Consider the following 16,575-nt stretch of genomic DNA (forward strand, 5'->3'; position numbering starts at 1 on the left):
TGTGCTGTTCCTGTGGTGGAAGCAGATTCATACCACCTAGTATGGACATGTACGGGTTTACAATCGGAACGCTCGCGTCTCCTACTGCAAGCCGGCCTCCGCTACAGTGTGACAACCAGCTATGACCGCTGGATACATGACAACAGATCCCACAAAACACTGCTTCAATTCATACACAACACAGGCCTCACAGCACACATGTAATACACATATACGCTCCAAGAATTATGCCTTAAGGGCAAGTCTTTATCGCAATAAAAAAAATGTACTGGGGGTACGCATTAACTTAAGAGAAACAAAGGGAATATGCGACCCCAGACATCCCATTCACTGCTTCAACATATCCGTTTCTTAATCGCTGAAATGCTAAGGTTCTATAAACACAATATTTTTAAGAAAAAAAGAAGAGCGCTTAGCGAAGCGTCCTTTCACAACGCAAAAAAAAAAAAGAATCCGCTATGACAACGACCACAAATTTAAAGCAAGTGCTTCTGAAAGGCACATCGCGCCGGTGAACCGTTGGACTGAGGCTTATGGATGACTCCCACATTCTTCATTCGCTATCATGCCACGAAATTATTGTGAGTGACCACCCACCGTGGTTGCTCAGTGGCTATGGTGTTGGGCTGCTGAGCACGAGGTCGCGGGATCGAATCCCGGCCATGGTGGCCGCATTTCGATGGGGGCGAAATGCGAAAACCCCCGTGTACTTAGGTTTAGGTGCACGTTAAGGATCCCCATGTGGTCGAAATTTCCGGAGTCCTCATAATCAGAAAGTGGTTTCGGCACGTAAAACCCCATAATTTTTTTTCGCCGCGTTAAAGAAATGTAATGCGGACAAGACAGATGACGATTGTTGTTGTGGCAGTAGGGTGTAATTTTGCTTAAGAGAGCACTTTAAGAAACGTTTACACCGTTTGAGTCGTATCTTGTCACACAACGATAAACGTCATCAATCTTGTCCGCATTTCCTTTCTTTAACGCTGCGAGCCCTGTACTTCCCAGGAACGAACGGCATGCGCGTTATCAACATGACATAGCATTGCCGACAGGAACCTAGCGGGCGCGGCGTTTTCAAGAAAGGAAACGCAAGCAAGGCAGATGACGATTATTGTTGTGTGGCAGATATACACCCCAAAGGGTGCAAACCTTTCTAGAGTGTAGAGCCTTGGAAGAAATTATTGAGGACAAATGACAAGAGACGCAGTTAAAAACTATATATTCAATCATTCTGACAGCCTTGGGCGCACAAAAATATCCGACAGGACAGTTTCATATCTCTCCCTGCGAAATTCTCTTGTCGGATATTTCTGTGCACCCAAGGAAGTCATAATGATAACATATTTCTGAACTACGTATTTTTTCATCGCGCGTTTAGTTAGAGCTCCGTTGTCGTCTTCTATAAATTTTTGTAAGGTCCTAACGTGTTACCAGTGCGATAAGAAAATACCCGTAGGCGGGTAAACATTTTCACAGTGAGCGCCGTGTTCCTGCGGTTTAGTCATAGTTGGCGTTTCCTTCTTTTGCTGCATCTAATGGATCGCTCACGATAGAACAACGTATGCACCTTGGTGTAATTTTCTGGCGTACCCTGTAAGCCTTTATACGACTTGGATAGAGAGAAATGAGATGAGTAAGGCAGGGAGGTCTAGCTGAGGAGTGGCTTTGGTTTGCTACACTAGGCCGGGGTTCATGCGTTTCCTTTCATTTATCCGCTATTCTTTCCATATTTTTTAAGATGCTTTCACATAAGTTGCGGTTCACAACCTTTATTCCGGGGCTTCGAAAGCTCAAAGAAAGCTACGCAATGTTTATTATATAGATTCGGAGGTTTCACGTGCCACAAGCACAGTCTTATTATGAGGCAAGCCAAAATGGGGGACGCCGGTTCAATTTTTACCGCTTTGGTTTCTCTAACGTCCGCCCAATGCACAATACATGCGCGTTTTAGCATTCCTTCTCCATCGGAATTCGGCCGCCGCAGCAAGGTCTGAACACCCGACCTCACGCTAAGCAGCGCAACGCCATGTCTATTGAGCTACCGCGACGGGTCGCGCAATCCACACCAGGATATGTTGGTTGCAGTAAGAAAAAAAAAAGAAATTGTGCCAGTTTGCCACAACCGCAAAATGTCAACGCGTTTACGTCGCACGACAGCTCAGAAATGTGCCCGTCATCCTTTCCACCTGTTTACCAATTCCCGCTTTCGAGGGCGGGTCGATTACCTCCCTCGCGCTTCAGCGGAAACACCGGATGCAACCCGTGCCGGCCGCCTCCTCAGAGCACGAACAAACAGGCACACCGACAAGTCGGCGAGCCTCGATGCGGGCCGTATACGACTCCGGCGCTCTCCGCGCACCAACATTACGTGTGCCGTGGGCGTGAGCAGCGAGGCTCGCAAGGCCCCGAGCGGTCACCGGGGGCCGTCGTGGCGTCGCGTCTCTCGTGGCGAGCCGCGGCTCTTATCCCTCCGGCCCCCCGATCGCGCGTGCGGGGCCCGGCCTCGGCGTGCGTGTCGGTCGTATATGGCTGGCAGCGCGTGTCACCGAGAAAATGAGATCCGCCTTCGCGACAAGTCCGAGCCAAATGTCGTCTTGTCCGCAACGTCGGTCTTGCTCTGCTGCCACCGCGCCGATTCCAGCCGCGTTTGCTTTATGTCATGGCGTCGTTCCTCGCTTTCTTCGTGGCTTCCCTTCTGCCTTGTCTTCTCGCTTGTCCCTTCTGAATTCCTTACCTCCTCTTTTCTTTTTTCTTTTTACCCTCCTATCCTTTGCAACCCGCCTTGGCCGAGGCCAGCGTTCAGCCGAGAAGAAAATGGTGTCCGGAGAGCCTGAAGCGGGCCGCAGTGGGCAGGAGACTGCTTGGCCTTACTTTAACCTAGATGACGGCCTGCCGCATGCTGTTTCTTCGTCGTTTTTATTTTTCGTTTTTAGAGCCTAGCTTGGATTCGTCTGTCCTTCTAACACACAACAGAATTTTGCCCCCGCTTTATTCTTCTTTTTTTTTTCGCATGGTTCACGTCGCGCGCGAGCGAATCAATGTTGCGCTAGCGCCATATTTATTTTGTTTTTCCCGTTCCCTTTGGCTAGTTTAGGCAACGGCAGCGCGTTCGGCTATACCCTAGAAGCAGATATTGCTCGACTCGGAAGGGGGAGAAGTTGCGTTTCGCTGACAAGTGTGTATACGAAGCTTGGCGGGGTTTGTTTTGGAAGAGCGTGCGGCAGTGGTTTCGGCTGCGGTCAGAGGCGTCACGCAGAAATGGAGCTGAGGCAGAGATGTGGGTGGCGGAGGAGGGTAAGAGAAGACAGGAATGGGGTGGAGGAGGACGGCGGCACAAAGAAATTGCCGGCGAGGAACAATTGATTGCGCCAACTTGGATGACGGCGCGTTTCTGGTCAGATTCTATTTTCATTTTTACATGCGTGTGTGTGTGCGTTTTTCAAACCAGACCTGCCACTTGGCCATTGCGGGGGACATGAATGGAACGCCTCGACGGCAATCAGGATCTTAAGAAGCGTTTCCTTTAAAGTACAACGACGGGGTCGTTGTACTTTAACGGGTTGTATGTAGACACACACCGTTCGCAAGTACACACACACGCAGGCGCGCGCACACATTTTGGGTCGCGACACTTCTGGACAAGTCCGCCCCTGCGGCAGTGGTTGATGTGTTTACTTGCTCATTTTGTGTAGAGAAAGAGAAAAGTTAAACAACAAATCAAGCTTGGAAAGACAGAGCGTATATGTACACGTTACCTTGCAAAGTCCAGCCAATACATTTACTTTATGCAACACATTTATCGGCTATATTTGTTGTAAATCTTGTGTAGATTCGCATGAGGGATCTCTGAGTCAGCTGCAAAGTAAACGTGAAGTCATGGCTTCGATAATCATTGAAGCCGCGTTGACGTGAATTCATTGCTGGTAGAATAAAAATGACCGCTCACTGAGACCCTGGTGGCCATACGGAAGCCTGAGATGCTCTAAATTAGCTTATTTAAATGTGGAAATTTCTACTTCGGCAACCGGGATAGCATTAGGCAGTGCTGTGAAGTGTTGACATCAGTTAGCTAAGTAGCCTGCCAGTTAGCTTTCTAGCCCGCCAACAAGTCAACCATTTGATTAGGCGATGGAGCTTCCTGTGAAATAAAATAGTATCCTATTTTGTATGCTTTTAGCTTGCTATTACGGAGGGGTCAGAAAAGCTGTCAAATTTAGATGACGTAATCAAAATTCGACGACGTGCGAGCGATCTTAGTAGTAAAGGAATGGCAACCAGAGCTCCAGTGTCTACCGCACTACCCTCTTCACTAAAAAGCGGTGCAGAGTCCCCAGATCTGGTCAAGAAAATCCGTACTATAGTTTTCAAGTTTGTTGCCCCCATCCTTCTTCTAGTGTTAACTAACTTTATGAGTCGTTATTAGTGCTAACCAACTACGTGCTCATTATAAATGCTCAGTGTTTCGCCCAATGCTTTCAAGCGACTCGGCTGTCTAAGTGGACCGGCACGCAACCGCATATTAAAGGATACGGAAGCAGCTCTTCGTCGTGTCGACCGATGGCGCCGTGTATGTCCTGACCATGCCTTATTAATCAAATTAGCCTCCTGGAAGTTCAGCTCACCGCTTAGCCCTGTATTTGAAACTCGTCCTTGCGCTGTGCAATGCGCACACTTGGCTGCTGCTAACTTGGCTAAACAGACACACGCAGGCGCGCGCACACATTTTCGGTCGCGACACTTCTGGACAATTCCGTGCGGCACTCGGACAGGCTGCGTCATCGGCTGTTTCACGTACTGCTGTGATACGCGTCCGTACACGGCCGCACCTTTAACTCGGCAATGTATTTATTACATCGATTTTTTTTTTCTTCCTGTTTTCCAAAAGGGATTAGCGCATTTCTTTCATTTTCGACTAGAAAGGACCTGCCATGGTGGCGTAACGGCCTTGCCGTTGCGCTGCTACGCCCGAGGTGGTGGGATCGAATCCCGGCCGCTGCGATCGCTTTTCGGTGGGAGCACAATGCAAAATCTAGTGTGTAGTTTTTGCACTGAGCAAAAAATAAAAAATAAAGAAACAAGAAGAAGAAGAAGAACACCAGGTGGTCATAATCAATCCGAAGACCGTCACTTTGGCGTGCCTCATATTAAGATCGTGGTTCTGGCACGTAAAACACTAGAATTATTATTTTTAATTAGAAGGCATACATTGTGAGAAAATGTTGCCCGTTTTGGCGCTGATCTTGTCTTCGACCAGTGGTGTTCATCCATACTGCGTGTATTTCCTTTATTTAAGGCTGCGCGCCTGTAGTTCTTGTAATGTACGAACGACATGCAAGTATCGGAGTGGCATAGGGTTCTTGCCAGTAAAGTAGTGACTTCAGAGCGCGTTAAAGAAAGCAAATAAACGCAAGATAGGTGTCGATTACTGTTCACAGACGAAACAAGCCTGGAACAAAACAAAGATGTAAATAATAATGGAATTAGCATTCTATAGGAACGTCATTTATTTTGCGATATGTGTTCATGTATTTATGTGTGCAGTATGGTTGTATGTATAACCTTTTTCACGTCGATATTCAATAGAGAAAAGAAAAATACGTTAAAGTTTATTCGGAGCTGGGAGAATCAAAGCCGCATAACACGGTTTCCTCAAGCACAGCAGCCCCACGCTTTAGCGTTGCGCCACGAGAGCGAATTCTCAACGTTTGTACGCACTAGCTCGCCGCGCATTTCGGAGGCAGCGCGCGGACTGTGCGCCTGCACCGCTAGATCGCGCAGCGTGTCGAGAGGGGAAATGCGAGAGAAGCGCCGGGATGCCCTACAAGCCTCATACACGGCGAATTTTGGTGATGACCGATACTGCGTGTCGCTACATTGCTTCAATGCTAATCGCATCAACGTCGACATTCATCACGTGATCGGTTCGACCGGAGTTTTTTTGTTAGAGCGCAGCACTGTAAAGTCGCGTTCGGAAAAGCGAGTCGCTTGTCGCTTGTTGTTTATTAAACAATGAAGGCCGTGGGCAAACTGACCACCAAAGCGCCAGCTATCCTTATCTTTAGGAAATACTTAAACAACTAAGAGATGTTGAAAAAGAACTAACGAAATGAAAAAGAAGAAATAAAGCAACAAATAAATCTGGGAGGAATTTTTTTCAGCATCACTTAACTCAGGCATTAGATTTAGGTGCACGTTAAAGAGCTGTATCGGTGACATGCGAACACCCAATTACAACGTGCGCAACCAGTAGAGTATCTATCTGTACAGTGACGGCACAAAAAGAAAAAGACAAAAGGAAAACCTTGCGCACAGAGAATATTAAAGCGCATAAGAAAATGCAGCGAGGAGGCCCGAAAGGAGGAGGCCCAACGCAGTGCTCAGGTCAGGCATTTGAGTGACAATTTCGAAGCATCTTCCTTTCTTTCTGTCTTTCTTTCTTTCGGAATATTGTTTTTTGCTGGACAACGCAGTGTTCAGGTCAGGTGATTGAGTAACACTCAATTTCGAAACATCTTCCTTTCTTCCTTTCTTTCTTTCTTTCTTTCTTTCTTAATATTGTTTTTTGAAAGGTTTGACAAAGTGGGAGTCATTGCTATACGACAGCGCTGCAGGGAATGAGTGGGCCGCAATCGTGGCGACGAAGCGCGCGTTCTTCTCGCCCGCCACTCTGGCTTCCTTTGTTTGCCCTCATGACTAAGCCTCGGGATAACGCGACGAGTCGTTCTCTGTTTCACGCCAGCCAGGGTTGACTCGTTCTGGCGGGCCGGCGTACACGGGACTCGTCGTCCCTGGCATCCAAGTTTGGCAGCTTCCCTCTGCACATCTCGGCCCGGCTGCATTTGTTTTGCTGTTATTGTCATTGTCGTTGTTGTTGTCTGTCTGAAACCACGTTCAGGTAGCGCGTGTGTGGTGCGGAGTGCGAGAGCTGCGAACAAATAACGCCCCGTGTACTCGCTCTCTCTCTCTCCCCCACCCCCCATTTATATTTATTTTTGTTTTGGTGAGACGCGGGTTAATAAAGGCACGCCTGCCTGAGCTGCCTGCCAGACTCACACCGAATGAACGCGGTGCGCCCTCTTTCTTGTCGTTGTTTTCGTTTTTTTATTTGTTTGTTTCTTGCGCGTGCTGCAAAAAGCTCTCTCGTCCTGTCGCCGGGTTCGCCCAGCCGTATGTTCCGTCGACAAGCTGTTGCTCCCGACTCCTTGGATCCTCTTCCGCATCGATAACTCGCAGGATTCTGAGCTCGGCTCTCGTCTTTAAATTGGGGGAACAAAACTCTTCTCCCGCCTTTCTTTGTTTTTGTTTATTTGTTTATCTTGTTTTTTTTTTCCTTACAGTCTCTGCATCTTTCGTGAAACCGGTACACGGAGAGACACGAAGACTCTCGCGCACGCTTCAGCCTTTAACAGCGGCAGGGAGTTGTTCCTCAGCACATACTCTGACGCTCAGGAACCGGGTTTCGTGTAAAACATTAATGCTCCCGAGGGTGCAGCAACCCGGAAAGAAAAAAAAAATTCTTCCAGCATAATCAGCTCGACGAAGATTGCGGGTTATTTGCCCTCGGCTGCGCGTTGTAAGCCCTGACGAGCCTTACTACTTTTCCTTTTCAGCTATTTACAGTACGCACCGCACGTTAGGTTGGCGGTGGTGAGGAACGTGCAGCGACGCCAATGAAGGCGGCAGAAAATTAAGGAAAAGTTGTGAGGCTTAGGAGTGTAGCTTCACGTGCGGCAAGGTGTTGTCTGACGCCTTGCACGAGGCAAAGGCACAGACGCACTGCGTCGTATGTGTATAGAAAAGCGAGAAGGAACATGGGTTTCATCTTCGCGTTCACTTCACAGAAACGCGTCACTACTGAAGGGCAGATAAGTTCACCCTTAAGAAGTGCCAAGGACATGGAATTAGCTATCCGAGATACGTACTCCTTAACAAATGACTCTGGCCACAAGGAAACTAAGGATTATCACCGGGAAAGATCTATGCGGCTTATACATGTAAACTTTTGGGTTTGCAGCCAAACACAATAACATTGGGCAGCTTGAAACAATGCCCTCAGGAAATTGGTGGTGCCAATCATAATACCGAGGCTTTGTTTATTATAATGTAGATGGTTTAGAGAGAGAGAAGAGGAAGGAAACGCAAAGGACGCCAGGCTGGAGGCACGTCCGGCTTGCTACCGAATGCAGGGGAAAGGGGATCAGGAATGTAAAGGAAAAAATTAAGAAAGAAATAAAGAAAAATAAAAAAATAAAGAAAGAAAAGAAAGCATAGATAGTGTCGTGTCGTCCGGAGGAACACATCGAAACTGTAGACCCTAACCGAAGTCTGCCGACCTCAGGAACTGCAGTAATGGGTTATGGCCGGTCTTACGAGACATGTGGCCACGATCCAAATACTTTGGCCTCCGCGAATGATCATGAATCGAGCAGATCTAACGTGGTGTAGAGTAGAAAGCACCGGTCGTCGTAGCGCGGGCACAGATACAGGTATGTTCAATAGGCTCCTCACAACCGTAACGGTCCCATTTGCTGTTAACAGTGTTGTTTAGAGAGAGCGAGAGAGAGACAGCGGAAAGGGGAAAGGCAGGGAAGTTAGCCAGAAGGGAATATTGGGTTTGCTACCCTACGCTGGGGAGAGAGAGGAGGGGGAGTTTATCGACATAGTAGATTAAAGGGGCTGGGGGGGCTGGGGAAGTCAGATGTCAACGGAGACATCTACAAATAAATGCACCCTAACTGTTAGACCATGAGACCCGCTGCTGTGGCTCTTTGGCTGTAACATGCCTAGCCGTGGCCACCTCACTTCGATTGCAGCGAAATGCGAAGATTCTTGTGTAACGGGCTTCGGATGCATGTTAGAGAAGAGAAGGTGGCCGAAATTACTGTGGGACCCTCCATTACAGCATTTCTCATAGCACATGTAGTCTTTTGGTAGGTTAAGCCACATCGTTCGTTCGTTCGTTCGTTCGTTCGTTCGTTCGTTCGTTCGTTCGTTCGTTCGTTCGTTCGTTCGTTCGTTCGTTCGTGCGTTCGTTCGTGCGTTCGTGCGTTCGTGCGTTCGTTCGTTCGTTCGTTCGTTCGTTCGTTCGTTCGTTCGTTCGTTCGTTCGTTCGTTCGTTCGTTCGTTCGTTCGTTCGTTCGTTCGTTCACATCCGAAGCACAATCGACGCTTCGATAGTAGTAAAGCTCCTGGGCAATATTAACGTTCACTACCTCCTTCCGAAGGACAACTACAGCACCGCTGGTGTTGTTTATGGCATTGACGCGTCAATTAGCGACAGAGACATGCTAATTATTATCCGACTTTCGACAGATGGTGTTGCCTAACTGCAAGTTCGTCGCCTTGGCAATTCAACCTGTGTAAGGCTCGTCTTCACTGGTGACTGCCTACCATCACACGTAAAGGTCGGCCACTTTCAGCACGTCGTATGGCCTTTCGTACCCCAACCACATCAGTGCAGAAGATGTCAAAGAAGTGGGCACGTGAGGGCTGCCTGGCGAAATTAAACCTTAGGCTTACGATGTTACAAACGACATGACGTCGACACTTGCCATGCAACGGAGCTCAGGTGCCGAGATTGTCAACGCTCGCACGCATTCTGTTCAAAAGACTGTCCAGGCTCAAAGAAAGAGCAGAAAATATTGTGGGAGATGGGCAGAGGCGGATCGTTGACATCTTTCCCGGAAGGCGACATCCTTCCCTGAAACGAAAATTTACAAAATCCTATTCCTGCTCAAGGGAGGTGTCTCGTCCGGCAACGCTGCCTCCTCTGCCATTTGTCTCCAATAGAACCATGAATGTCAGGAAAAAAAACGGCCATGCTACTGATACTTCATCGAGTGAGCTGTGGCCAGCGCTGCCGAGCACATGCCAAACACCAGAGCCGCAGCACATGATTCTTCGACTAAAGTTCAATGTCGCTGCAGTCGACCACACGGGAGGGAAGGATTCGGAAGTGATTGCTATGCTCAAGTCTCTCACGAATGTCATGCGTCAACTATTGCCAAACATGGACACTCAGGCTGCTCGTAGTACGTTGTAAATGCTGGACACGTTGACTTTAGTTCTTCAAAGCTTCGCATAGCACAATGGCCCACTCTTCGCCGCCCTTTCGCAGTGAAGTCAAGAAAGCGTCTCCATTCCAGCGGAATGTCTGAGCCCTCAAATCCAGAATTTCAGCTTTTAGACACTTCGTCTTCGAAAACTTTTTTTCCCATCCTCGTAATTTATGAAGCGAACGTTCAGAATACCATCCGCATTTCTCGCTACGATACATTTATGTCCTCTACCTGCAGTGCTGTGAGCAAGGTCATTGTATATATAAAATTTGAGCTGACGTACGTATTACACCTATTTTCCACCTGAAGACGACAACCAGTCCGTTTGTTTAATTGTAAAAACGAAGGAGCTTACGGTTACTTTTGTCGCGGTCCACATTGCTTCTGCAAGTCGCTTCGACTCCAAACGACTGCACGCCGTGCAGCTACACCCGGCCCTATGATTCTCACCGGAGATGTTAGTGATCACCATCCGCTTTGTGGAAGTTTGAAGATGAACTCCTAGGGACGGAGACTAGCATCCTTCGCCACGCAGAACTTCCTTTATTGCCTCAATGATGGTAGACCGACATATTTACGAGGGCTTTCGTACAGTAGCTGCCCAGGTTTAACCCTGGTCTCCGAACGTCTTGAAAGAAACGTGCAATGATTCCAAGACGTCGAACCACATGGAAGTGGCCATATCTCCACATATCTGAGAATCAAATGGCCACACCTGGATGGGGGCGAAATGCTGAAACTCCTGTGATGTCATGCATTGCGCGCACATTAAAGATAACCGAAATGAATGTGGAATCCCCCATTACGTATAGTGTCTCATAATCACATCGTAGGTTTGGCATGGAAAAGTGCAGAACTTATTTTAATATTTATATAGATCAGTGGTACTCATATCGCACCCCCCCCCCTCCCCGCCCCCACATACACGCACACACAATTTTTTTTTCGTCGGGAGGTCTTCAGCGGCACTATATCTAGTATAATAAATGCGAGGGTGAAAATGAACAAAATGAAATGAGTGAGTAGAGGCAGTGGGAGGCACGAGTGAGGCCGTCGCGGGCCGCGGAGTTTCTCTAAACTTTAGTGGCAGAGAAAACGCCCCCTGGGCTGTGTTGAAATTCGTAGTAGGTGCGCGAGCAAAGGACGGATCGCGTGCGGCTGGTCCCGTTTCCCGTTTAGGAATTCAATTACCACCGCGCGGCATGCCTGTGGCGCTGCATCGGGGATCGCGGCTGCCACGGCGGCGCGGGAAAGGCCCCTCTGCGGTTGCCATGCAGCCTGGAACGGGAGTATGACGGGAAGTGGGCGAGGTGGGGAATTTCCCTGTGTCGCCGCCGCATTTCCTGCCGACCGAATGACGCCTCGCTCTCGTCTTCGGTTCCGCCGTGCCGTGGGCCAGCGTCGGGTGCGCGCCAACTCCAGGAGGGCCTCTTTTCCGTGCGGCCGAGGCAATCAGGCCGAATGCGTGCCTCCTCCTAACTTATGACTTGGAGGAAAAGCGCGTGGTGCCCAATATTCTGAGGCAACCTGCACAACGGAACGTTTCCTCTGCCGTGCGCGCAGTAATTACGCGAGTTCGGCGCACGCCCGTGGCGACCTCAGGAATATGCAACGTGCTTGGAAAAAAGTCGGCATTTAATGACAGCGAGACTAAATTTAAGCCTCACGCGGAGAACGCGCGTTTGGAATACCACTCAAAGAACGAACTTCGAATCTTTGAATCGGGCGGTCTTTAACCCCCAAGGGGAAGCTCTTATTTTGTCAAGGTGGTTGCTGGTTTTCCTCAAGGTGGGACTATTATAGTTCCTTTGGACATGTATGCTATAGTTCGCCATGAGAGACATAGCACCAAAGAGATAAGTACTTATTTTTCTCTAGGTGCCGAATTTGTTCGCTTATGACAGTTGGTACTGACATATTTTGAAATCGGGTTGCCTCTGTGGCATTTCCGTCTCGACGACATGTGTCAACAATTCTGAACGCGATATGTACAATTATTTTGAATGCGAAACATTCCTTGCCTCAGTCCTGGCACTTTGCGGTGGGTCGGGATGTAGGTTCCTGTCCCTGCTCGCTTTAATGAAACGGAAATAATGTGGGGCCGATGGTTGAATCGAACTTCTGTCGTGTATCGTAGACGCCCGGTGATCCATACCACTGCGCCATCATCGCACGCATACTTCTCTCGTTAACAAAGGCAGCCAGCTCTCTGAAGCACTCGGAAAGTGCGCCACGTGCCCACTTGCTCGTCTTCCCTTCTCGTGACAGCTCGCGCTTTGGGGAGCCGCGTTAGACTGCCCTATCTCCGGAACTGGCCCACTTTCCCTAGCATTTTACTCGTATAGCAGCTTGGGCTACGTCGAATTGAATTCCGGTATATTATATGGCAAAACCACGATTTGATTATTAGGCACGCCGTGGTGGGGGATTCCTGATCAATGTTGACCACCAGAGGACCTTTGACGCAGAAACTGTGCGACGTTGTACCGACTTCACGATCGCCCAAGTTAATCTTGTTTCGACATTTCTTCGCCGGAGCGCAAAATGACGTCGTGGCTTTAGCATATACCAGGTGACATAGCCATAGGTACGTACGAGTGTATAACACTCCAACTTTGCGCGAATGCAGGCAAAATTGTCGCGAAACTGGGCGCTCGAGGCACATTGCGTGTAGTATTCGCTGGATTTGTTTTCACGCTCGGAAAAACACTTTTGTGTAGCACGTACTGAGCAACAAAAAGCTGCATCAGCAGTTTTTCATGTTGCTCCACGATTTTCTCATTGACACTTTTCCTCTAGTTATAACGGTTGAGGAGTGATTAATTACCGATTGAGACTAATTCCTACGACTTCTTATGACTTATTCTTATGACTGATGATTAAGGCTAAATCTTGCTGCATGATAGTAGTTGGGACAGCCTATATATACGTAAGCTAAAAGCAATACTTTTGTCGTCTATACCAAGAAGTGGCATCGATAGGGAATGGCTCAAGAAAGTGCCTGAACAATAACAGCATAAGCTAAAGGAAGGAAACAAAACTTCTTTTCTTTCATATTATACTTAAAATCGATGGAAATCAAAAGAAATCAGCCGTGCGAACGAAGCTCGCAGCAGCGACGAAATTGATTTTTCGATCGCCACCGCAAATTAATCTCCGCCATAAGTCGCCATATGGCATTAGCATCTGGGCTGCGCTTTCGAGCACGCTTGCGGCTGGCAGAAATCGTACAGTAATAAAAAAAAATGTGCTTCTTAAGCAATTTCACAAGTGCTCCTATTAAGATATTAATATTAGGGACAGACGTACAAAAAAAAGCTGCAACAACTTTAAAAGAAGGAAAACGCACAAAGAAACGGTTCCACGCTGCACGCATTAAGCACTAAATCTGATTCGCCGGAAATTAAAGGACGAATCTTTGATTCCATCTCGAGAAGGATGGAGAACGAAGCCTCATAATAGCCGGATGCGCACCCTCGGTACTGCGATAGAAGCCCGTACACGCGAAAGAAAAAGAAACGAGGACGCGCCAGGATATTAACGTGGCGACGCAACCGTTGCCGCCATGATTTTTCGCCCCAGACGCGGTCGGCTTAGCAGTCTGCTAGCACTAATAATCTCATATTGCGCAGCTCGGAAACCAGTGCACGCCTTTTTGCTTGTGTATCGCCGTGTCCTCATTCGAACGCTGTCGCCCTATTTATTTCTTCGTTATTTTTTTTTGCTGTTCTCGAAGAGTTAGCGACTTCGAGCATGCAGCAGATGGCGGCTTTGTGTCTAGGTTAGTGGCGTCATGAGAGAGAATATTCCGTCATTGTATTTGCTTAGTGCTTTTTTATTTTTTATGCGAAAGCGTCCGATCACCCATTGAGCGAAAAATCCGGCGTCTGTAGTCTGTAGCAGCGAAATAGCACCTAAATTTGTATTGGCTGCGACGCCACTTCATGAGCGCGCTTCGACGGAGCAGAGCGGGCCAAAGGGAACAGCTGTAGCTGCATTAGCGCGTCAGGCGTTGCGTGAGGGGAGAGGGGCACGCCGCGACGCCACGGTACCCTCGCTCTCGCTATCGAAAGCCGGGGCGCCGTCCGTATCTCTATCTCTCTTTCTCTCTTTCTCTCTTTCTCTCTCTCACCGCGACTGGGCTTGGCTGCTGCGCGCGTCTGCCAGCCTTAGTGGCCGCTGCTGCTTCCTCGGTCTCTCGTCGCACAGGACTTCGGTGGCATGCGGCGTTGGTACCGCAGGCTGCTGCTGCTTGCTGTATCGGGCAGAACGTACCGCTCTGGCACCTTACTTTCAGCGCAAAACTCGAAGGACCGCTCCGCGGGGCTCACTTGGACGTAAATGCTTTACAACTCGTAAGAAATAGTGAAGTGCCCCAGATTTATTTTTTTTTTTAATTTTTTTTTTGCGTTGTACTAGGACTCATTCGTACATTTGCTGACCACGACTTCTTGTAGACTCTCTTGACACGCTAAACGTTCTGTACCACTGTTCAGAGAGTGTTCAACCGCAACAATTTTTAAAATGCATTTAAGTGTAGCCAATATTGAAGCAAATCAAAGGTTGCGAGGCCATGGTGGGAGGAGGCGAGCTACAGTCCCTGCAGCAGAGGCTTTCTCCCATTGCCTCGAGCAACTCCATCGAGCATCCTACTATGATTGGAGCCAAGGGCCCACAGAACATTCACATTGCTGACGCATATTTTTTCCCCTCCTTTTCTTTCTTTGGGGGCTTCTTCTAAAGCTTATCATGGGGTTTTTCTACAGTTTCTCACTACGCTTCTGACACAGAAGCGCCATGCCTGTGACGTAATTCTTTATTAGCGAGGAGAGTAGGTTCTTTGAGTAGAAGGGATGCGTGGAACTTATTTATAATGTCACTTGTTTTCTCGTATACATTGGTGTAATACTTTGATGACATGATATTTACCGTGTGGTTTACTCGCCGCGGTTGTCTGTTCACCGTGCCTGAAAAGATGGTCTTAATATTATTTCCCTCGAGAGCCGCCCACCTAGGCCGAAGAAAGAACACTTTCTCGCTGTTTCTTAATAAACATTAATTCCTCCTCCTCCTCGGACGGAAAACGCTCTTTATTAGTCCATGAAATGGCACTATCGCCGTTTGCCTAAGTGCCCGTGGTTAACTTTATTGCGATGTCTACACCAACGTTGTCATATTCACAAAAATTCACAAGAGGTGTTTGATGATAACTATCGGTACGGAAGCACCACAATGCAAGTAAGTATCCCCGAATGGTGCGTGGGGACTTTGTTGCCAAGAGTAGAGGCCCAATGGGACAAGTGTCGACCCAACATGCAGTCTCCGCAACACCACCGCCTCTTAGTGGGTAAGGCCGTCAGGGAGATTTTAACCACACTGTGGGATCAGATCTTGCGTGGTGGTACGCAGAGTCTTTTTGCGGCGGACGAAACCCTCCTGGGGCTCACTTGGGAAGGGTGCGGGCAATACAGATGAAAGCCCGCTGTCGGTAGCGGTGTCTGCTTGTATGCGAGCGGAAATACTGTCAGGCGAAATCCACTGTATCTGAAACTAACTGCGTGCCTATACAGTCATTTCACACTATATGTGCGCTGATTACACGGCTTCGTGTCCTTGAATGAAGATGCAATCTTTGTGCCTGCGTTAGCCACGTGTTGTCTCTTACGTCCATTGTATTATGCTTAGCTGTGTGCTTTTGACTTGCGCTAGTAATGTCTTCGCACTGAAATATTTCACTTAGATTTGCGTATTGCTCAGCGACATCTTTTTTTTCTTTCCTTATACTTATTATCCTTTTTTGTTGTTAGGTCAGAGTGTATTGCCGTCATCAATACCTGTGCCTTTTATTTGTTCATAGCGCTTTGTGAAAAGGAGTAGCCATCGTAACCGCGCCACGACAAAGCCTTTTGCATTTATGTCTATCTCAATAAACATAGAGCTGAAAGAGGAAATGAATGCAGTTCAAATGGTAGCAAGACGAAATGTTTCAAAAAGGATAAACAATGAAGCAGCAATGAATGAGTCACGTATACAGAACTTGTTGTGGATTATGTCCTCGCAGTTCTGGCAAGCTATCATCAGCTGATTTTATTACGTTTACTAAAACACTGCCAACGTATACCGTATTTAACATACTCTAACGCGTCCTCAACTGTATCGCGTAAAACATTTCCACAGCCAGAAATGAAAAATCCATTTCTATCAATCGTAACACGTACTACGATTATCATACGTTAGAAAATTATAGATACGATTCCTTTGATATTCCACTCACTGTGTATTTCACGTTAAGAGGGATAATATGGCGATTTTTTCGACCTAGAAACAAGAAAACGGTTTGCATGCGGGCTGCAGCCGGTTGCGCAGGACGTCGCACATCCTTGTTCTCGGACGCCTCCTTATCACTGTCAACTGCCGAAAAGCATCTAATCTTCAGTGCCGTCTATGACATTTGACATACCGTACTTCTCAAGCATCTTGCGGCCGAGAGAGATAGAGGGATATAAGGCAGGCAGGG

At 48.0% G+C, this 16,575-nt stretch overlaps 1 protein-coding gene across 1 annotated transcript in view; it reads left to right on the plus strand.

The window, feature by feature from the left end:
• LOC126536904 (cell adhesion molecule Dscam1-like) overlaps positions 1–16,575 on the plus strand; it is a 333,560-nt gene that overhangs the window by 147,225 nt on the left and 169,760 nt on the right. The gene's annotated exons all lie outside the window — the stretch shown is intronic.

This window comes from Dermacentor andersoni, chromosome 4 (genome assembly GCF_023375885.2).
Source record: "Dermacentor andersoni chromosome 4, qqDerAnde1_hic_scaffold, whole genome shotgun sequence".
NCBI classification, from domain to species: Eukaryota; Metazoa; Arthropoda; class Arachnida; order Ixodida; family Ixodidae; genus Dermacentor; species Dermacentor andersoni.